Here is an 18,113-nt window from a genome sequence, read left to right on the forward strand (position 1 = left end):
TAATAAATCAATTCTGATACATGCTTTTGAATGTAACGGTATTGATTAAAAAAATTAACATCAAGTTCATTTGTAAGCTGTTAATTAAAAAATTTTCCTCAAATTCATTTGATTAAAAAATTATATCTTATTCAGATCATATATATTCTTAAAAATATGGATGATTTTCCTAGAAAAGACCCTTCTTTCAGATTTTTTTTAAGTAAATTTTATAATGTTTTTATTATGATGGCCAAAACACTATAACAAGTTAATTTTTAATTTTTATGTAGGTAATGTTGTTCCTAAATTGTTATATATATCTATTTTAATCTTACTATAATATATCAAATGATTTTTTATGTATTTTGATTCCATTTAACTCATTTACGGTGTTCTTTAGTAGATTTTACAATATTTTTGATGTGGTGGCTAAAACGTTACAACAAACTAAAACACTATAACAAACGATGAAATTTTTTAAGAAAATAATTTGAGCATTTTCTAAAATTAGAGGTTCTCCTTTTGGAAAAACCAAAGGGGGAGTGTTGTTTGGAAAAAATTAAAATGAGAATCTTTTCTAAAAAACCATAAAAAAAGGATATTTCTAATCAATCATGTTTCATATGGAGTCACACGTCGGGGGAGCATTAACAATATACGTCACGAGATAAAAATGGCATATGGTATCTGGAAATGCCACGTTTAAGTAAGAAACAAAGTTTATATGGGGAAGAAAATCATGAGCTTTGTTAATCAATAAGATTTGTAAGATTATATAAAAATAGGTAATCAAATCAACATGAGAAATCAACAAACATTGCTTGTACGAACAAAATTGAGTGAGTAAAATAAATTCATCAATAAGGTATTATGTGTAATATTAGACATTATAAATTGTCTTGTATAATTAGTTATCTTTAGTATTTCAATCCCTACACTTTAAAAATTTACATTTGTATCCATGAAATATCTAAGTCCATTTATCATAATGTTATCAGTTTTACTAAAAAAAATATAAAAATAAAAAAAAAAAAAATAATTTTAATATTCAAATTGATTGTGATGGATGATGACGCAAAGGAGGGTCACAAATAATTATTATGGAAGGACAACGATAAGAGGTGAGCATCACTTTATATCTGTATTGGTCATCGTTCTCATCCACTATACACACCCACGGTCCCTAACAGCACTTATTCTTGTCATTATTCTCCTCATCCATAATACCCACCCACAGCCCCTAGTAGTGTTGTTATCTATCACCACCATGTGAAAATTATCTTTTTATTTTTATTATTATATTTTTGTTGATAAAATTAATGGTGTTAAAATAAATGGATCTAGAAGTTTTATTTTTATAACTATAGGGATGTCAATATAAATTTTTAAAATATAGAGATTTAAATACTAAAGATAACTAACTGGGGTAATTAGTCGTTGTAAGATTATATAGAAATATCATTCAACTAATGCAATAGATTACCTCAGAATAAATTATATATATATATATATATAGTTAAGGTTCATTTTAGTCCTTATGGTTTTGGTCATAGACCACTTAAGCTCTTATGGTTTACTTGTTTCTAAAATAATCCTATATTTTTAAAAACATAGCATATAAGTTCCTCCCATTAAATTTGAGTTAATAGATGTTAGAGTTTGATTATATGGTATACTAACTCATAATAAACTATTAATGTAATAATACGTATAATTTGAGTTAAAAAAATATTTATTTTAGCCCTTGTGGTTTTGGTCATAGACCACTTAAGCCATTATGGTTATATTTGTGTCTAAAATAACTTATATATTTTTAAAAATGTAGCATATAAGCCTCTCTCATCAAGTCTGAGTTTACAAACGTTATAATTTACTTATGTGGCATATTGACTGATAATAAATCATTAATATAATGATATATATAATTTTAGTTTAAATATATATATATCTTGTCGAGGAAGAGGAAGTGACGGAGGCTATAGCGATGGACAAAGGTGAAGAGTTAGAGATAGGAAAGGCTAGCGGTGAAGGTGAGGGAGAGCTGGAGCACATGTTGTAGGCACGATGGGTGGGGGCGCAAGAGAAGACGAAATGGGAGGCAATGGGGACAAAGACACCAACAAGAAGGAAGAGGGACCAGAAGACCATTGCATGCCTAGTGTTGGATTAGTCGATGCACATCTACCCGAGGTAGGATTAAAAGCTCCTGAGCTTGTCGTCAACGTCGGAGAGGCTTCATACATATGACACATTATTGACTTCAATAACAAAAGTCTTGCCAAGTCTGGTAGCATTAATACAGGCATTGTCATCATTATGGCTTTAAGTTTGTCGAAGGCGATGGTGGCTTTGTCTGACCATCGGAAGGCATCTTTTTTCAGTGAGGAAGTAAGGGGTATACTGATCTTTCTATAGTTTTTCACGAACTTGCGGTAGTAGCCTATTAAACCGAGAAAGCCGCGTAGCCATTTTATATTCCTCGGGGTCGGCCAGTTCTGTATTGCTTCAATTTTGGAGGGGTCCACTACTACACCTTTCTCTGATATGATATGCCCAAGATATTCCACCTTATGTTGAAGAAAGCTACACTTCAAGTTTTTGACAAAAAGAACATGTTCTCACAAAATCGTCAAAATAAGTCGTAAGTGCTAAAAATGACTTTCAAGAGAAGGGTTGTAAATAAGGATATCGTCGAAGAAAACCAGCACAAACTTACGAAGATAATTCCGAAAAATATCATTCATAAGATTATGAAAGGTGGAGGGAGCATTAGTGAGACTAAAGGGCATTACCAAAAATTCGTAGTGTGTTCGAAAGGTAGTTTTCGGTATGTCTTCTTCGCACACTTGTATTTGATGATAATTGGATCGAAGGTCTAGCTTTGTGTAGACTTGTGCTCCCTTTAATTCATCAAGTAATTCATCTACTACTGGAATAGGGTATTTATCCTTGACGGTTATGCTATTGAGAGCTCAGTAATTAATGCACATTCGCCATGTTCCGTCCTTCTTTCGTACGAGGAGCACCGATGAAGAGTAGGGGCTGCAACTTAGCCGAATAACTCCTATTTTGAGCATCTCTTTTATAATCCTTTCTATTTCATCCTCCTGGAGATGTGGATACCGATATGGCCAAGTATTTGCTTGAGGTTTGCTCGGAAGAATCGGTGTACAATAATTATGCCGACAGGTAGGAGGTAGGTTGCGCGGTTCGTCAAATATATCTGAAAATTCAGCAAGCAAAGGAAGTAGGTTTGAATCTTTAAATTCCGTTAGCTCTCCCTTAGTTTGCTACTCAAGTTGTACCAAAAAGCTGCTGCATGCTTTGTGCAAAACCTTCTCTATTCATTGTATGCAAATCGTCATTACATTACCCTCACGTTTCCCGTGTAGTATCACATGTTTCCCCTTACTGTAAAATTTCATAATTAGTTTCATAAAATTTCAGGAAACATCACCTAATGTCATCAACCATTCGATGCCGAGCATAGCGAAAGAAATCTATAATTATCTCTTGATCCTGCAGCAATAGTTTCACCCGTGGGCACCTATGATCACACTTCTGTTAGGAACGAGTCAGCACTAAGAGAGCGGGGTGAATTAGTGCAGCAAAGAAAAGCGTTGATTCCGAAAATCTTTCGTTTCGATTAAATATGTTTTAGAAAAAAATTGAACTTGAAAGATTTCGTAAGAGTGCAAAGAGAAGATTAAGGAAGTTGAGCAATGAGAGTAAAGAATGGCAGTTTGCAGTAAATGTAAAATGCAAGAAGTAAATGCAAACCGAGTTATAGTGATTCGGTCATCATGACCTACATCCACTCCACCGATTCTTTTTTCATCGAGGCCACCAGCATCCACTAAGGATCTTCCTTTAATAGGCGAAGATCAACCTCCTTCTTACAACTCTATTCTTCTTTTTGCAGGCTCAGGAGAGAACTTTTACACCCCCTTTTTAAAAAGCTTCCCTCACTCTCCCTTAGAATGGTCTCTAAACTTTAGGAGGAGGGACTCTATACATTACAAGGGTTTTTAACTCTAGAAATACAGAGTTTTTGTTCACTTTTCTTGCTTCTCCATGCAGGAATAGCTAGGGTATTTATAGACCCCAAATGGCTTAAAAAATGGAGCCAAAATTCAAATCCCCAAAATTTTAAGGTACGGACGATACCACCGCCTACAGTCTGACACTGGGCGGTACCACCGTCCAATCTGGTGGTACCACCACCTAGAAGACTGTGTCTGGGTGGTACCATTGCCCAGATTGGTGGTACCACCGCCTAACATAGTCTCGAAGACTGTGCCACGATGGTTTTACTTGTTTGGTTACTGTTTGTGCCTTTCTCTTGGCCCAACACAGCCCAAACTTGGCCCAACTGTCTCCTAATTGGGTTGGCCCAATTATAATCCCAATTATGTGCTAACTATTAATTTTAAGACATTTACTAAGCTAAACAAAGTCTATAAGTCTAGGTTTCTTCCAGTGAGCTTCCGGTGAACTTCTGATGATCTCTCGGTAATGTTCCAACGGACTCCTAGTAAACTCCTGGACTTCACGATGATCTTTTTAGTGAGTTTTGATGAGCTTCTTTGGCAAGCTCCTAGATTTCTCGGTCAATTCTGGCAAAACTTTCGATGAACGTCCAAACTTCCGACGAACTCTTGAACTCCCAACGAAATCGTGTTCTTGACTCTGGGACTTCATTTTGCTTTATGCCTTACTATCGTAGTTAATCTTGCACACATAAAAACCTACTTTGATCTAGACAATTATTATAAAGCTTTGAATCATGTTATCTGGCATGTCATTGAGTCATCGACGCTTCATTCGATTCTTCAACGCATCGTCCTCTCTTGCGGCCTATTGCCCAATCGGTCAATTGACCTTCGCAACTCCGATTTGCTTGGCGTAATTTTCACTCTTCTTGGCTTGATGCCCGAACCCATGGACCGAAGCCTTTTGTCGATATGTCGACTAATCCTTCAGCTTGATGTCCAATCTTCTGATATGTTTTTCTTCGGCCCAACATGATTCTTCCTGCTTCAATTGTCTCTCCTTGATCGAAGTTTTATGCGTCACTCAAAACACAAATCAAATTATAAACACTTATCAATTGGTTTCATCATCAAAATCCAAGGTTCAACAACTTCAAAATTCATCCGTCGGCAACCTTAACATCAAACCTATTGTAGTTCATGATAGGTAAGGCCATCAGGACAGCAACCTTGTTGTTTATAAAATTATTAGTGCTTCCGGTGTCAATAAGAACGGTGATAGGATGTTGATTCAGAAGTCCTCCCACTTTCATTGTTTGCGGGTTCGCGTAATCGGCAAGGGCATCCATCGTAATATCGATCGGTGATTGTTCTTCTAGTCATATGGGCCCTATAAGCTAATTATGTGAGTGATGGCACGTGTGACTTGACATGCAGTCTTTTTTATTATTATATTTTGATATTTTATCACTTTATATTGATATACATATATATATTGTGATGTCCTTGGATCTATGTAATGGGAATCGGATTATGATGAGATCATGATAATAAGACCGATTTGCCTTTAAACATAGATCCTAAATAATCTTGGTCATAGGTTACTCGAGAGGGACATCGAGATAACCGGACAGACTAGTATGCTATATACCCGTCCATATGATGGATGTAACTGGTTTCATAGCTGCTCGTGTGGGGATACTAGGGATATAGTACAAGTGCTCATTGGAGAATGAGTTCACTGATCAATCTGCTTACGGAATGCTGGATGGTTGATGATGCCTTATTGTCAAACAGCGATTCCATGGTCCCAATGATGTATCTGGTCCTTAGACTTGAGACACCAAGGATATCATGTATGAGTACTCCACTCTTTGATACCGGACTTATAGGTTTGGATGTTCCAGATCTAGCATAGCCAATTTTCGGGAGTGGTAGTCAACCTTACGAGGACTATTGAGTGTCGATAGAGGATCATCCACTCTCGGTGTTATGAGAAGAATGTCCCAAATGTTCTTGCTCAGATAAATCCCTAGCTAGGGTCATTCGGATTGAGAGAGAAAGAGTTCTCCGGGAGAATCCGATTAGAGCAAGACTCAAGTAGAAACCATATGGGTTTGATAACACCATGTCCAGTATACGGTCTCCAGGATATTAGATGGATAAGGAATTATAGGTACATGGTAACTAAGGACAGACAGGTCTAATGGATTAGATTCCTCTATATCGTCTGGTGACTTTGCCTAGTGGCCTAGTATGTCCATAGTTGATGAGTCGAGTGAATGATTATAGAGATAATAATTCTCTAAGCCAGAAAGAGTTCTGACAGATATGACTCATGGCCAGCTTGATATTGAGCCTAAAGTGTCACACACATATGGTAGGCATTGCAATGAGTAGAGGTTCGGATATGAGATATCCGCCGGGCTCCTATCTTATTGATATCCAATAAGCCCCTGAATTATTAGATCTTATGGACGAGATCCAATAAGAGCCCATGAGAGATTATTGGATAGAGATCCACTAATCTAAGAGGCTTGAGTAGTTGGATGGAGATCCAATATCCAATAGGTGAGGATCCATTAGGGTTAAGTTGATAAGGAGCCTCTCTAAATAGGAGGGATTCAGTGGTTCATAGGCCAGAGCTTTTGCTTGCCTCTCCTATTCCCTATCCCCCTCTCCACCTTAGAGCAGGCATGGAGTTTTGAGGAGTGTCGTCGTAAATATACTGTGTAGATCACTACTAGAGAGGATGGCGCTTGACCCCCTTCACCCTCTCCTAGAGATTTGTAGGGATTTAGGGATATAGATCTCCCCAGGTAACACAATATATTCTATACGCAGTTTTAAGTTTCATGGATTTTTATACACTAATCTTCGCACGACAATAAACATCTCTTTGGGAATAGGGGATTTTATTTTCTGTTCTTCCGTTGTGCATGTAATGTCACCCCCAAGATTTTTCAATAGTGGTATCAGAGCCAGGTTGTTTGTGAGAGAGATTGGTTTTGAATTGCGTGTGTTATGTTTTAGAGAAGCTTTTGACATCAAAATCATTGACACAAAAGCGAGAAAGGGTAGTAACTGTTACTGCCTTGTTGCCGTTGCAAATGGTAGCGCTACCATTTGCGTGCAGGTAGGCCGCTTGCAGCGGTGCCCGCAGGCAGGGCTGCAAGCACGGTGGCCACCTGCGCGTGGGCACTGAGCCCGCATGCGCGGTGCGGTGCCTGCGGGTGCTGGACCCGTGGGCAGAGGCGCCACGCGGTTGCGGCAGTGCCTGCGGGCTGAGGCACCATAGGGCAGCGGCGCCTGCGGGTGTTGCATGGGGCAGCGTCACCCGCAGGGGTGCCCGCAGGTGGGGGCGCCGCCCACGGACAAGGGCGGCACCCCCGTGCCCCCTGCCGCATAGGACTACCACCAGTAGGGTGGCGGCGGCCATAGCAAACAAGGCATGGGGAGTTTTAGGGTTTTAGGCAAAAAGATAGTTTTGCGCTTGTGAATTTAGGAAATTCGAGTTCTATCATTTTATCCAAATTATAAAAATACCCCTCAGAAGTCAAAAAATTTCTTACATATCCCTATATACAGAAAATATTAATTAATTAAAAAGTTTAATTGATTATTATTTTTATTATTATCTAGTAGTCCTAAATGATGATGATTTATACATGTGATGTATGATATATGTACGGATGATCATGGACCATGTGATGTGTGTACTTATGATTATTATTATTGGGGCCTATAAGTCTCCATTCTTATTTCTCATTTATTGTCGGGCTTGTGTGCCTATGATTAAGTTATAATCACACGAGGAGGCACAACGGGCGTGTGGAAGCGATAGCGGGACCCACGAGACGGACGATCGCGATGCATGAAAAGATGGACGATCACAGGGCATAGAGATACACCGCTGCATACATAGATCTTGATGTCAGTGATTAGGCTCACTGGCCCAGGCCTGATCACATTAGGCTGTGGTCTATTATCATCTGGTGTGATTGCTTATACACCTACTAGATATGTTTATATATTTGCTTACGATGTAGATATATATTAAATATGTATATGTATGACATATCATATTAAGAGACCAAATTATAGAAACCCCTCTCTCGATAATATTAAGTCGGTAAACGTGAGGTAATTAGATTGACCCACGGGGCCTTCCATCGTTATAGGTAGGGACCGATTCCCGGTGTAGGTTGAATTGGTCGAGTCCCTCGAGGCTAACCTATATTTGATTCGCTATCTTGCCTATGACATAAAGATGTCACCAGTGACCTGAAGACATGGTATGCTTGGTCGAGTCTCTCGAGGGTATATTATCGAATCAGACTCATCTTGTAACGATGATGTTAACTTAACCGAACATCATGGGTGGTCGAATCTCTCGAGACTATAGTGATTCAGAGACCGAACAGGATGAGAATCATAAGGAATTGTGATCGGCAAGAGTTGCCTACCTTTCGGGCTTAGTGTGATTGGTCGAGTCCCTCGAGGTTACACTAAGAAGCTGATTGGATCCCGATCCCCACTCGAAGTCTGCCGGAGACTTTCGTTTCACGTGCTGAGGGTGTCGCGTGACTTGATAGTAAAATAGTGAGAGCATATTAAGATAAAAGTTCATATCTTGATTATTTATTTTTTATAAAATCTGCATGTTATTTATTTCTACTACATCTTTATTTTCAGAAAATATTGCTTTCAAATCTCTTACGTAGCATACTTGATGTCAACCGCCTCACTGGTCTAAATTATACGGATTGGCTCCGCAACTTGAGAATTGTTCTCATGGCGGAGAAAATCGCGTACATCCTTGATATAGTGATGCCTACGCCCGAGGAAGGGGCAAGCGAGGATGAGATCACTCGCTACGTGAAGCATATTGGTGACTCCACTCTTGCTCAGTGTTACATGTTGGGCTCTATGACTCCTAAGTTACGGAGATAGTATGAAATGATGGATGCTAGATCCATTCTCCTACATGTCCATAAACTGTTTAAGGAAAAGGGAAGGACTCAATGATATGAGATATCCAAGAGCCTCTTCCACTCTAGGATGACTAAGGGGATACCAGTTCAGAACCATGTCCTAAAGATGATTAAGTGGATAGAGAAACTCATAGGTCTAGGAATGGTCCTAGAGGATAACCTGTGTATGAACATTGTGCTTCAGTCCCTACCAGATTTCTTTCCACAGTTCATAATGAATTTTAATATGAGCAAACTTGAGATGACTCTCCCGGAGCTCCTCAATATTTTGAGGGAGGCATAGAGTACTATAAAAAAAAAAGAAAAGCCAGTTCTCTACACTAGTGAGACTAGAAAGAAAAGGAAAGTAGAAAAGTCCCTTAAGAAGGGCAAGGGCATACCAAGTAAAGCAAATGTTGCTAAGAAAAACCCAGCAAAGGACAAAGACCAATGCTTCCACTATGACAAAGATGGGCACTGGAAGAGGAACTGCAAAGAATACCTTGCAGAGAGAGCGAAACAGAAGCTTGGAGAAGCTTCAGGTACATTCATGATCGGTCTCCATTTGTCAGACTCTTATAATAACACATGGGTATTGGATACCGGTAGTGCTTATCATATTTGTAATTCGTTGCAGGTTTTGGCAAAACCTAGGAGATTGGTGAGAGGTGAGATGGACATCAAGATAGGCAAAAGAGCAAAAGTTGTTGTAGTAGCTGTTGGTGAGGTCGCACTATATCTACCTAGTGGAGCTATTATTGCATTAGATGCATGTTATTTTATTCCTATTGAATCCTGGATTTTGATGATGAAACCAATTAATAAGTGTTTATGATTTAATCTATGTTTTGAGTGACGTAGGGTGCTTCGATCAGAGAGAGACAATTAAAGCAAGAAGAATCATGTTGGGCCGGAGAAACATGTCAGAAGATTAAACGACAGGCCGGAAGATCAATCACCGTATCGACAGAAGGCTTTGGGCCATGGTTTTGGGCATCGGGCCAATAAGAGTGGATATTGCACCAAGGATATCAAAGTTGCGGAGGTCAACTGGCTGATTGGGCAATAGGCCGCAAGAGAGGATGATGCGCCGAAAAATCGAACGAAGCGTCGATAGACCAATGATATGCCAGACAACATGATTCATGCTTAGTAATAATTGTCTAAATCGAAATGTGTTTTTATATGTGTAGGATTAACTATGATAGTAAGGCATAAAGCAAAATGAAGTCCTAGAGTCAAGAACGCGATTTCGTTAGGAGTTCGAGAGTTTGTCGGAAGTCCGAACGTTCGTCGGAAGTTCTGCCAGAATTGACCAAGAAGTCCTGGAGCTTACCAAAGCAGCTCATCAGAACTCACTAAAAAGATCGTCATGAAGTCTAGGACCTTGCCGGGAGTCTGTTGGAACATTGCCGAGAGATCGTCGGAAGTTCGCTGGAATATTATCGGAAGCTCGCCGAAAGAAACCGGACTTATCTTGCTTATAATATGTCTTAGGAATCGTAGTTAGCACATAATTAGAGTTGAGATTAGGAGGTAATCCCATCAACTTTGTTAGGTGCCAACTGGGCCCGAACTTCGGCTGGTTTAGGCTGGATTCAAGGCCCAACCAGGGTGCTGAAACCCTGGCCGACGGTGGCACCGCCCAGGGAACAACACCCCAAGAAATCTGGGTGGTGGTACCACCTAAGCTAGATGGTGGTACCATCGAAAGTAATGCTGCCAGCGGTGGTACCGCCCCTGTTCGACGGTGGTACCTCCTAGTGGCAAATCCTGTAGCGGTAGTACCGCCCAGGAATTACGGTGGTACCGCCAGTACCCAAGAAACCTAGGATGAGACCTTTTAGGCTCCAAAGTTGAATCAACTTGAAGCCTATAAATACCCCTCTCATTCCTGGTTAACTAAAACAAGCACAGAGATTTTAAAAAGGAAAAAACGCTGTTGTAATCTCTTGTGAGAATCCTCCTCTAGTCTAAGTATTAGAATAGATTGAAAGAGGAGTGAGTGCTTGTAAAGGTTGTCTCCTAAACCTGTAAAAAGGAGAAGAGGGGTGTAAGAAGGAGGTTGATCTTTGCCTATTAAAGGAAGATCAACAGTGGATGTCGGTGGCCTCGACGAAAAAGGAATCGGCGGAGTGGATGTAGGTCATGATGACCGAACCACTATAAAAATCCAATTTGCCTTTTTGTTTGTGTAATTTATCTTACTACCAACCTTCTTTCTTGCTTACTGCTTTCAATATGTTTACGAATATGCTTTCAAGTTGAGCAAGTTTCCGAAATCAGTTTTATCAAACGAAACGAAAGAAATTTTCAGAACCGACGTGATTTTACCATTGCACTAATTTACCCCCGCCTCTTAGTGCCAACTTGTTCCTAATAGTTGGTATCAGAGTCTCGTATTTCTCATTTGGTTTAACACCCAAGAGAAATAACTTTTTCGGCTTTCAAGAAGGTCACTCATTCATCCTCCCTTGTTCAATGGTACGGACTACACATATTGGAAAACTCAAATGAGAGTTTTCTTGCTTTCCTTGGATTTAAATTTATGGAATATTGTTAAAAATGATTTTCGAAGGTCTTCTCTTCCAATGAACCATTGGAATGATTTGGAGAGGAAGACTTTTTCCTTAAATGCTAGAGCTATGAACGCTCTATTTTGTACCTTAGACAAAAACGAGTTTAATCGGGTTTCTACTTGCGAAACAACTTTCGATATATGGCACACTCTCAAAATCATACACGAAGGCACTAATAGAGTAAAAGATTCTAAAATAAATCTTTTAATGCACGATTTTAAACTTTTTCGAATGAAGCCGAGCGAAACCATTGTTGATATATACACCCGTTTTACAGATGTCATTAATGGTTTAAAAGCTCTTGGCAAATGCTTTTCTAATTTTGAACTCATTAACAAGATTTTACGATCACTTTCTAAGAATTATGATTCGAAAATAACGACTATAAAAGAATCAAAAAATTTAAATACTTTTTTGATCGAAGGACTTATCGGGCCTCTAATGACCTATGAAATGACGTTCAATGCACATAAAAAACTTGAGAACCACCTTCCAAAGAATAGGAAAGATTTCAGACTAAGAACAATCAAAGACCACTTGAGCATAAGCTCAAGTGATGGTGAACTTGAACTCCTCATGAAATTTTTAAAACAAGAATCAAAAATTAAAAATGAGCTTAAAAAAAAGAAGAATGCGACTTTAGATGAATCAAGCTCATCCGAAGATGAGGAGAAAAACAAAGGCGAGGTGGCAAACTATACCTTAACGGCTTTCTACAATGAGGTAAATAACTCAAATGTAACTCCCTTAGTTTACTTTGAAATTACTTGATGTTCTTCATGAGTTGTTTTAAATTTAGCATAAAAAAATTATATAAATTTCTTTTTAAAAATTACATGTTTAATAATGTAATGAAAATGCTAAAATTGGGATCATGCTAGTAATTTTGAAATTGATAATAAAAATTACATATTTTATGTTAAAGGAATAAAATGTTAGATTTAAATCTAATAATAATCCTATATATGTTTTTCAAGATGAAATAATGTGTATTTTCGATTTTGATTGAAATCATGCTTAATGTTTTAATGATGCAATAGTGCAATAAAATATTAAATATAAATCTAATACTTGTACACTTGACAAGATTAATCATATTATTTCTCAATTTTAATTATAGATGCTATCTGATTAATGAAATCAAGTTTCATGTGAAGTAATGATTTGATATCATGCTCAATAAGTTTATGTTTCGAATTTATGCATGATAATTCTTGAGATTTATGGATTATCGATTTTTATGATAATGAACGTGGCCTTTTCAGTTTTAAACTATGATATATGTTTTCATACGAAAAACTTGATCATGCTTATATGAAATCAATCACTTAAAATAAAACACATAAAAAGGAAAATATATTATCATTGGAATTAAAATGATAAATCAAATCTCTTGTTTAAAGAAGTCTTATGTTTAATGTGTTATACTTTTTTTGTCTTGATGGTTTGTATGACGAAATCTACTTTTTGATCTTAAACGATGATGCATGCTTTAACTTGGCATAAAAACTTGGGCATACTTGAGTGAAATAAATCAAATAAAAATGGGTTAAGGAAAAAAAATTTCTTAAAGAATTTCTCAATCTCTTCTTTATCGATCTTTCAAAAAAAGGGGATATCAATGAATGTATGTTTGTTATTTTTTTTTAATCTCTTGAAAATGATTTTGAGTTAACGATTTGAATTTGAATGTGCTTTATCTTGATTTTTTGAGATTTATAACTTAAGATTTCTTATGCATGAATCAAGATATTGTATCATTTGATCTCTTATATTTCTTTTTACTATTTATAAAAAGAAGAGATTTGTTGAAATAAATCATGTCTTATGACATTCATGAAAAATCGAGACATTATGAATGAATCGAATTCTCATGAGAATCTATTTACATTGTCTTCATTGAATTTTCTTAAAAAGATTTTGATGATTTTGAATAAGTTTTTACCTATATCGTGATTTTGATTCCTCAGAATTACTTGAAATTTGAATTTGAATCATAAAATTTCTTATGCATGAATTGAAATCTTTTTCCCCTATGTTTCCTTTTGTGATTTACTAAAGAGAATATCTTTTTAGGAATTCATGACTTAAAATTTCTTTTACTATTTGATCTCCTATGATTCTACTTGCTATATATTAAAAAGAAGTATTATTGAACTCATGCTCTTGGATTCTTGGAATCAAATCTTGATAATTTCCTTAATTGAATCAAGATCCCTCACTTTTTATTCTCGAATGATTTCTTGTAGTTTATTAATGAGAATATTTGTCCAAATGAATCACAATGTTTCCATGATTTTTTTTATACTCATAACTTGGGATGATTTGTTTTGAAGTTTGGAACATTGTATACATAACTTGATTTTTCTTTCATCTTTTTGAAACTCTTTTATATTCATTTAGTGTATATCTCATCACCAATTAATTTTTGATATTCTTCATGTGATGAAATGAATGACTATGTTGATGCATACAAATGAGAAGTTATGATTATGCATGGTATGATGCAATATAATTTGACATTTTGATATCATGATGATTTGAATTATTTGGAATGATGCATGCAATACTATGATTTTTTTTATGACATGAAAGTCAACAATTATCATTTTCTGAAATGATACTATATTTCAATTAAGAATGATACTTTATATTTGTCATGATGTGAAGATTGATAAAAAGGGAAAAAGAATTATAATATTGTATTCTTCTCTTCTATTTGACAATGACATAGGGGGAGCAAATTTTGCTAGTTTACTAACTTGCATACTTCAAGAAGAAGCAAAAAGCTTGCTCATCTTAAAAAGATGTAAAAATCTTGCCAACTTTCAAGTGTAAAATTTGCTAGCTCACAAATTATAAGGAGAAAAACTTGCTTGCTTGCTAGCACATCTAAAGAGAAGATACAAACGTACTTCATGTAGCTTGCTTCATGTAAAACATTGTATCTTGCTAGCTTGTTATCTTATATTATTCTTCAAAAACTTGTTAGCCTTTATACTTAAAAGAGAAGTAACACTTATCAAATTGCTAGCTTGCATATTGGAAAATAATGTAAAATTTTGCTAGCTTGCACTTTGCAAAGGAAGCAAAAATGACACTTCTCGAAAGAGAAGAAAGAGCTTGCTATCTTGAACATCATTATCTTACCTATCTTAAGAAGCAAAACTTGCAACTTGCAATAGGAAGCAAGAATCGTTAGCTTGCACACTTCAACAAGAAAGCTATCTTGCATTTGCTTTCGAAATTTTGCTAGCTTGTATGATGTAGAACGTGCTATCTTACTACCTTGCATATCTACAACTTGATAGCTTGAATGTTCTAAATATGATGTAACATTTGCTAAATTTTCTAGCTTACAAATTGCATGATGATAAAACTTAATATTTTGTTTTTTATGCAATGATTTGAATTTGTATGTCTAAATATTTGATAGTTGGACTTCTCTTTTTTGTTGATGACAAAGGGGGAGAAGTATGATGATGTTGTGCATAAGTTTAAGACACCATGTTGCTTGGATTTTTAAATCCAAGAGTTCTATCAATATGGCATATTGACAAGGGGAGTTTGGTTAAACTCTAAGAGTTAAGGTTAACTCCGTCATCAATTGGTTGTCATCATCAAAAAGGGAGAGATTGTTGAATCTTGGATTTTGATGATGAAACCAATTGATAAGTGTTTATGATTTAATCTATATTTTAAGTGACGCAAGGTGCTTCGATTAGAGAGAGACAATTAAAGTAGGAAGAATCATGTTGGGCCGGAGAAACATGTCAGAAGATTAGATGTCGGGCCGGAGGATCGGTCGACATATCGACAGAAGGCTTCGGGCCATGGTTTCAGGCATCAGGCCAATAAGAGTGGATATTGTGCCAAGAATATCAGAGCTACGGAGGTCAACTGACCGATTGGGCAATAGGCTACAAGAGAGGACAATATGCCGAAGAATCGGACGAAACGTCGATGGACCAATGACATGCCGGACGACATGATTCATGCTTAGTAATAATTGTCTAGATCAAAGTATGTTTTTATGTGTGCAAGATTAACTATGATAGCAAAGCATAAAGCAAGATGAAGTCCCGGAGTCAAGGACGTGATTTCGTTAGGAGTTCTAGAGTTCATCAGAAGTCCACGTTCATCGAAAGTTCTACCGGAATTGACCAAGAAGTCCTGGAGCTTGCCAAAGAAGCTCATTGGAACTCACTAAGAAGATCGTCGTGAAGTCCAAGAGCTTGCTGGGAGTCCGCTGGAACATTGCCGAGAGATCGTCGGAAGTTCGCCGGAAGAAACTGGACTTATCTTGTTTAGAATATGTCTTAGGAATCGTAGCTAGTACATAATTAGAATTGGAATTGGGAGGTAATCCCATCAACTCTATTAGGGGCCAACTGGGCCCGAACTTAGGCTGGTTTGAGCCAGATTCAAGGCCCAACCAGGGTGCTAAAACCCTGGCCGAAGGTGGCACTGCCAGGGCCGGTGGTGGCACCGCTTGGGGAACAGCACTCCAGGAAATCTGGGCGGTGGTACTACCCAAGCTGGGTGGTGGTACTACCAACAATAATGTTGCCAACGGTTGTACCGCCCTTGTTCGATGATGGTACCGCCTAGTGGCAGATCCTACGGTGATAGTACCGCCCAGGAACGACGGTGGTACCGTCAGTACCCAGGAAACCTGGGATGAGACCTTTTTAGGCTCCAAGTTTGAATCAAATTAAAGCCTATAAATACCCCTCTCATCCCTGGTTAACTAAAACAAACACAAAGGATTTAAAAAGGGAAAAACGCTATTGTAATCTCTTGTGAGAATCCTCCTCTAGTCTAAGTATTAGAATAGTTTGAGAGGGGAGTGAGTGCTTATAAATGTTGTCTCCTAAACCTGTGAAAAGAAGAAGAGGGGTGTAAGAAAGAGGTTGATCTTTGCCTATTCGACTATGAGTCATATGCAACTTGTGTGCCTTACATTCGTGGAAAACTGACTAACTCTCCATTTAGTGGAACTAGAGAGAGAGCCACTGAGCTACTAAAACTCATATATAGTGATGTATGTGGACCCATGTCAACTCATGATATTGGTGGTTACTCCTACTTCATTACCTTTACCGATGATTTCTCAAAGTATGAATATGTGTACTTAATGAAGTAAGTCCGAGGCTTTTGAGAAATTCAGAGAGTATAAGAATGAAGTGGAGAACTAGACTGGAAAGAGTATCAAGACTCTTCGATCAGATCGATGAGGTGAGTACTTAAGTACAGAGTTTATCCAGTTCCTCAATGATTATGAGATTTTATTCCAATGGACACCTCCTTATACACCTTAGCTCAATGGGGTGTCTAAAAGGAGGAATCATACACTATTAGACATGGTACGGTCCATGATGAGTTTCGCTAACCTACCCATCTCATTCTGGGGATATGCCCCAAAGACCACAACTTACCTTCTGAACAGAGTTCCAACTAAGTCGGTAGTGTCTATATCATATGAGATATTGAAAGGAAAGAAGCTCAATTTTAAGGTTGTTAAGATTTGAGGCTGCCCTGCCTACGTTAAAAGACACAACCCCGATAAGTTAAAATCAAGGATGGAGTGGTGCAAGTTCGTGGGATACCCTAAGGAAACTTGTGGGTATTATTTCTATCATCTCAAGAACCCAAAGGTCTTTGTAGCCAAGAGAGCGATGTTCCTTGAGAAGGAGCACATTCTTAGCGGAGACAGTGGGAGCATAATAGAGTTGAGCGAGGTTGAAGAACCTAGCTCAAGCATCACTCTACAGCCCGAGTCTATTCAGGTGTCTAAAACACAAGTTTCAACTTTACGCAGGTCCGGAAGAGTATCTCATCCTCCTGAAAAATATATAAGACATATTAGAGGAGAGGATGTTAAGGATATTGATCCTCAGACCTACGAGGAGGGTATTATGAGTATAGACTCCGGGAAGTGGTAAGAAGCTATGAATTCTTAGATGGATTCCATATACTCCAACAAGGTTTGGAACCTAGTTGATGTGCTTGAGGGTATTGTACCTATCGGTTGCAAGTGAATCTTTAAGAAAAAGATTGGAGTAGATAAAAAGGTAGAGACCTATAAAGCAAGACTAGTGGCTAAGGGGTCTCATCAAAGATAAGGTGTTGACTATAACAAAACTTTCTTACTCGTAGTTATGCTAAAATCCATCTGAATTCTATTAGTTATTGTAGCACATTATAATTATGAGATCTGGCAAATGGATGTGAAAACTGCATTCCTCAATGGTAACCTCGAGGACGAGGTGTATATGATATAACCCAAGGGATTCATGTCCAAGGACTACCTAGATAAAGTGTGCAGGTTGCTTAGATCCATTTATAGACTAAAGCAAGCTTCCCAAAGTTGGAACATAAGATTTGATGAGGCAATTAGATCTTATGACTTCGTTAAGAACAAAGATACGCCTTGTGTGTACAGAAAGGTAAGTAGGAGCACTATTACCTTCTTGGTGTTATATATGGATGACATCCTGAACATTGAGAATGATGTAGGAATGCTATCCATAGTAAAGGCTTGGTTATCTAGACACTTCTCTATGAAGGACTTAGGGGAAGTATCA

Source organism: Musa acuminata, chromosome BXJ1-11 (assembly GCF_036884655.1).
Source record: "Musa acuminata AAA Group cultivar baxijiao chromosome BXJ1-11, Cavendish_Baxijiao_AAA, whole genome shotgun sequence".
Taxonomy (NCBI): Eukaryota; Viridiplantae; Streptophyta; class Magnoliopsida; order Zingiberales; family Musaceae; genus Musa; species Musa acuminata.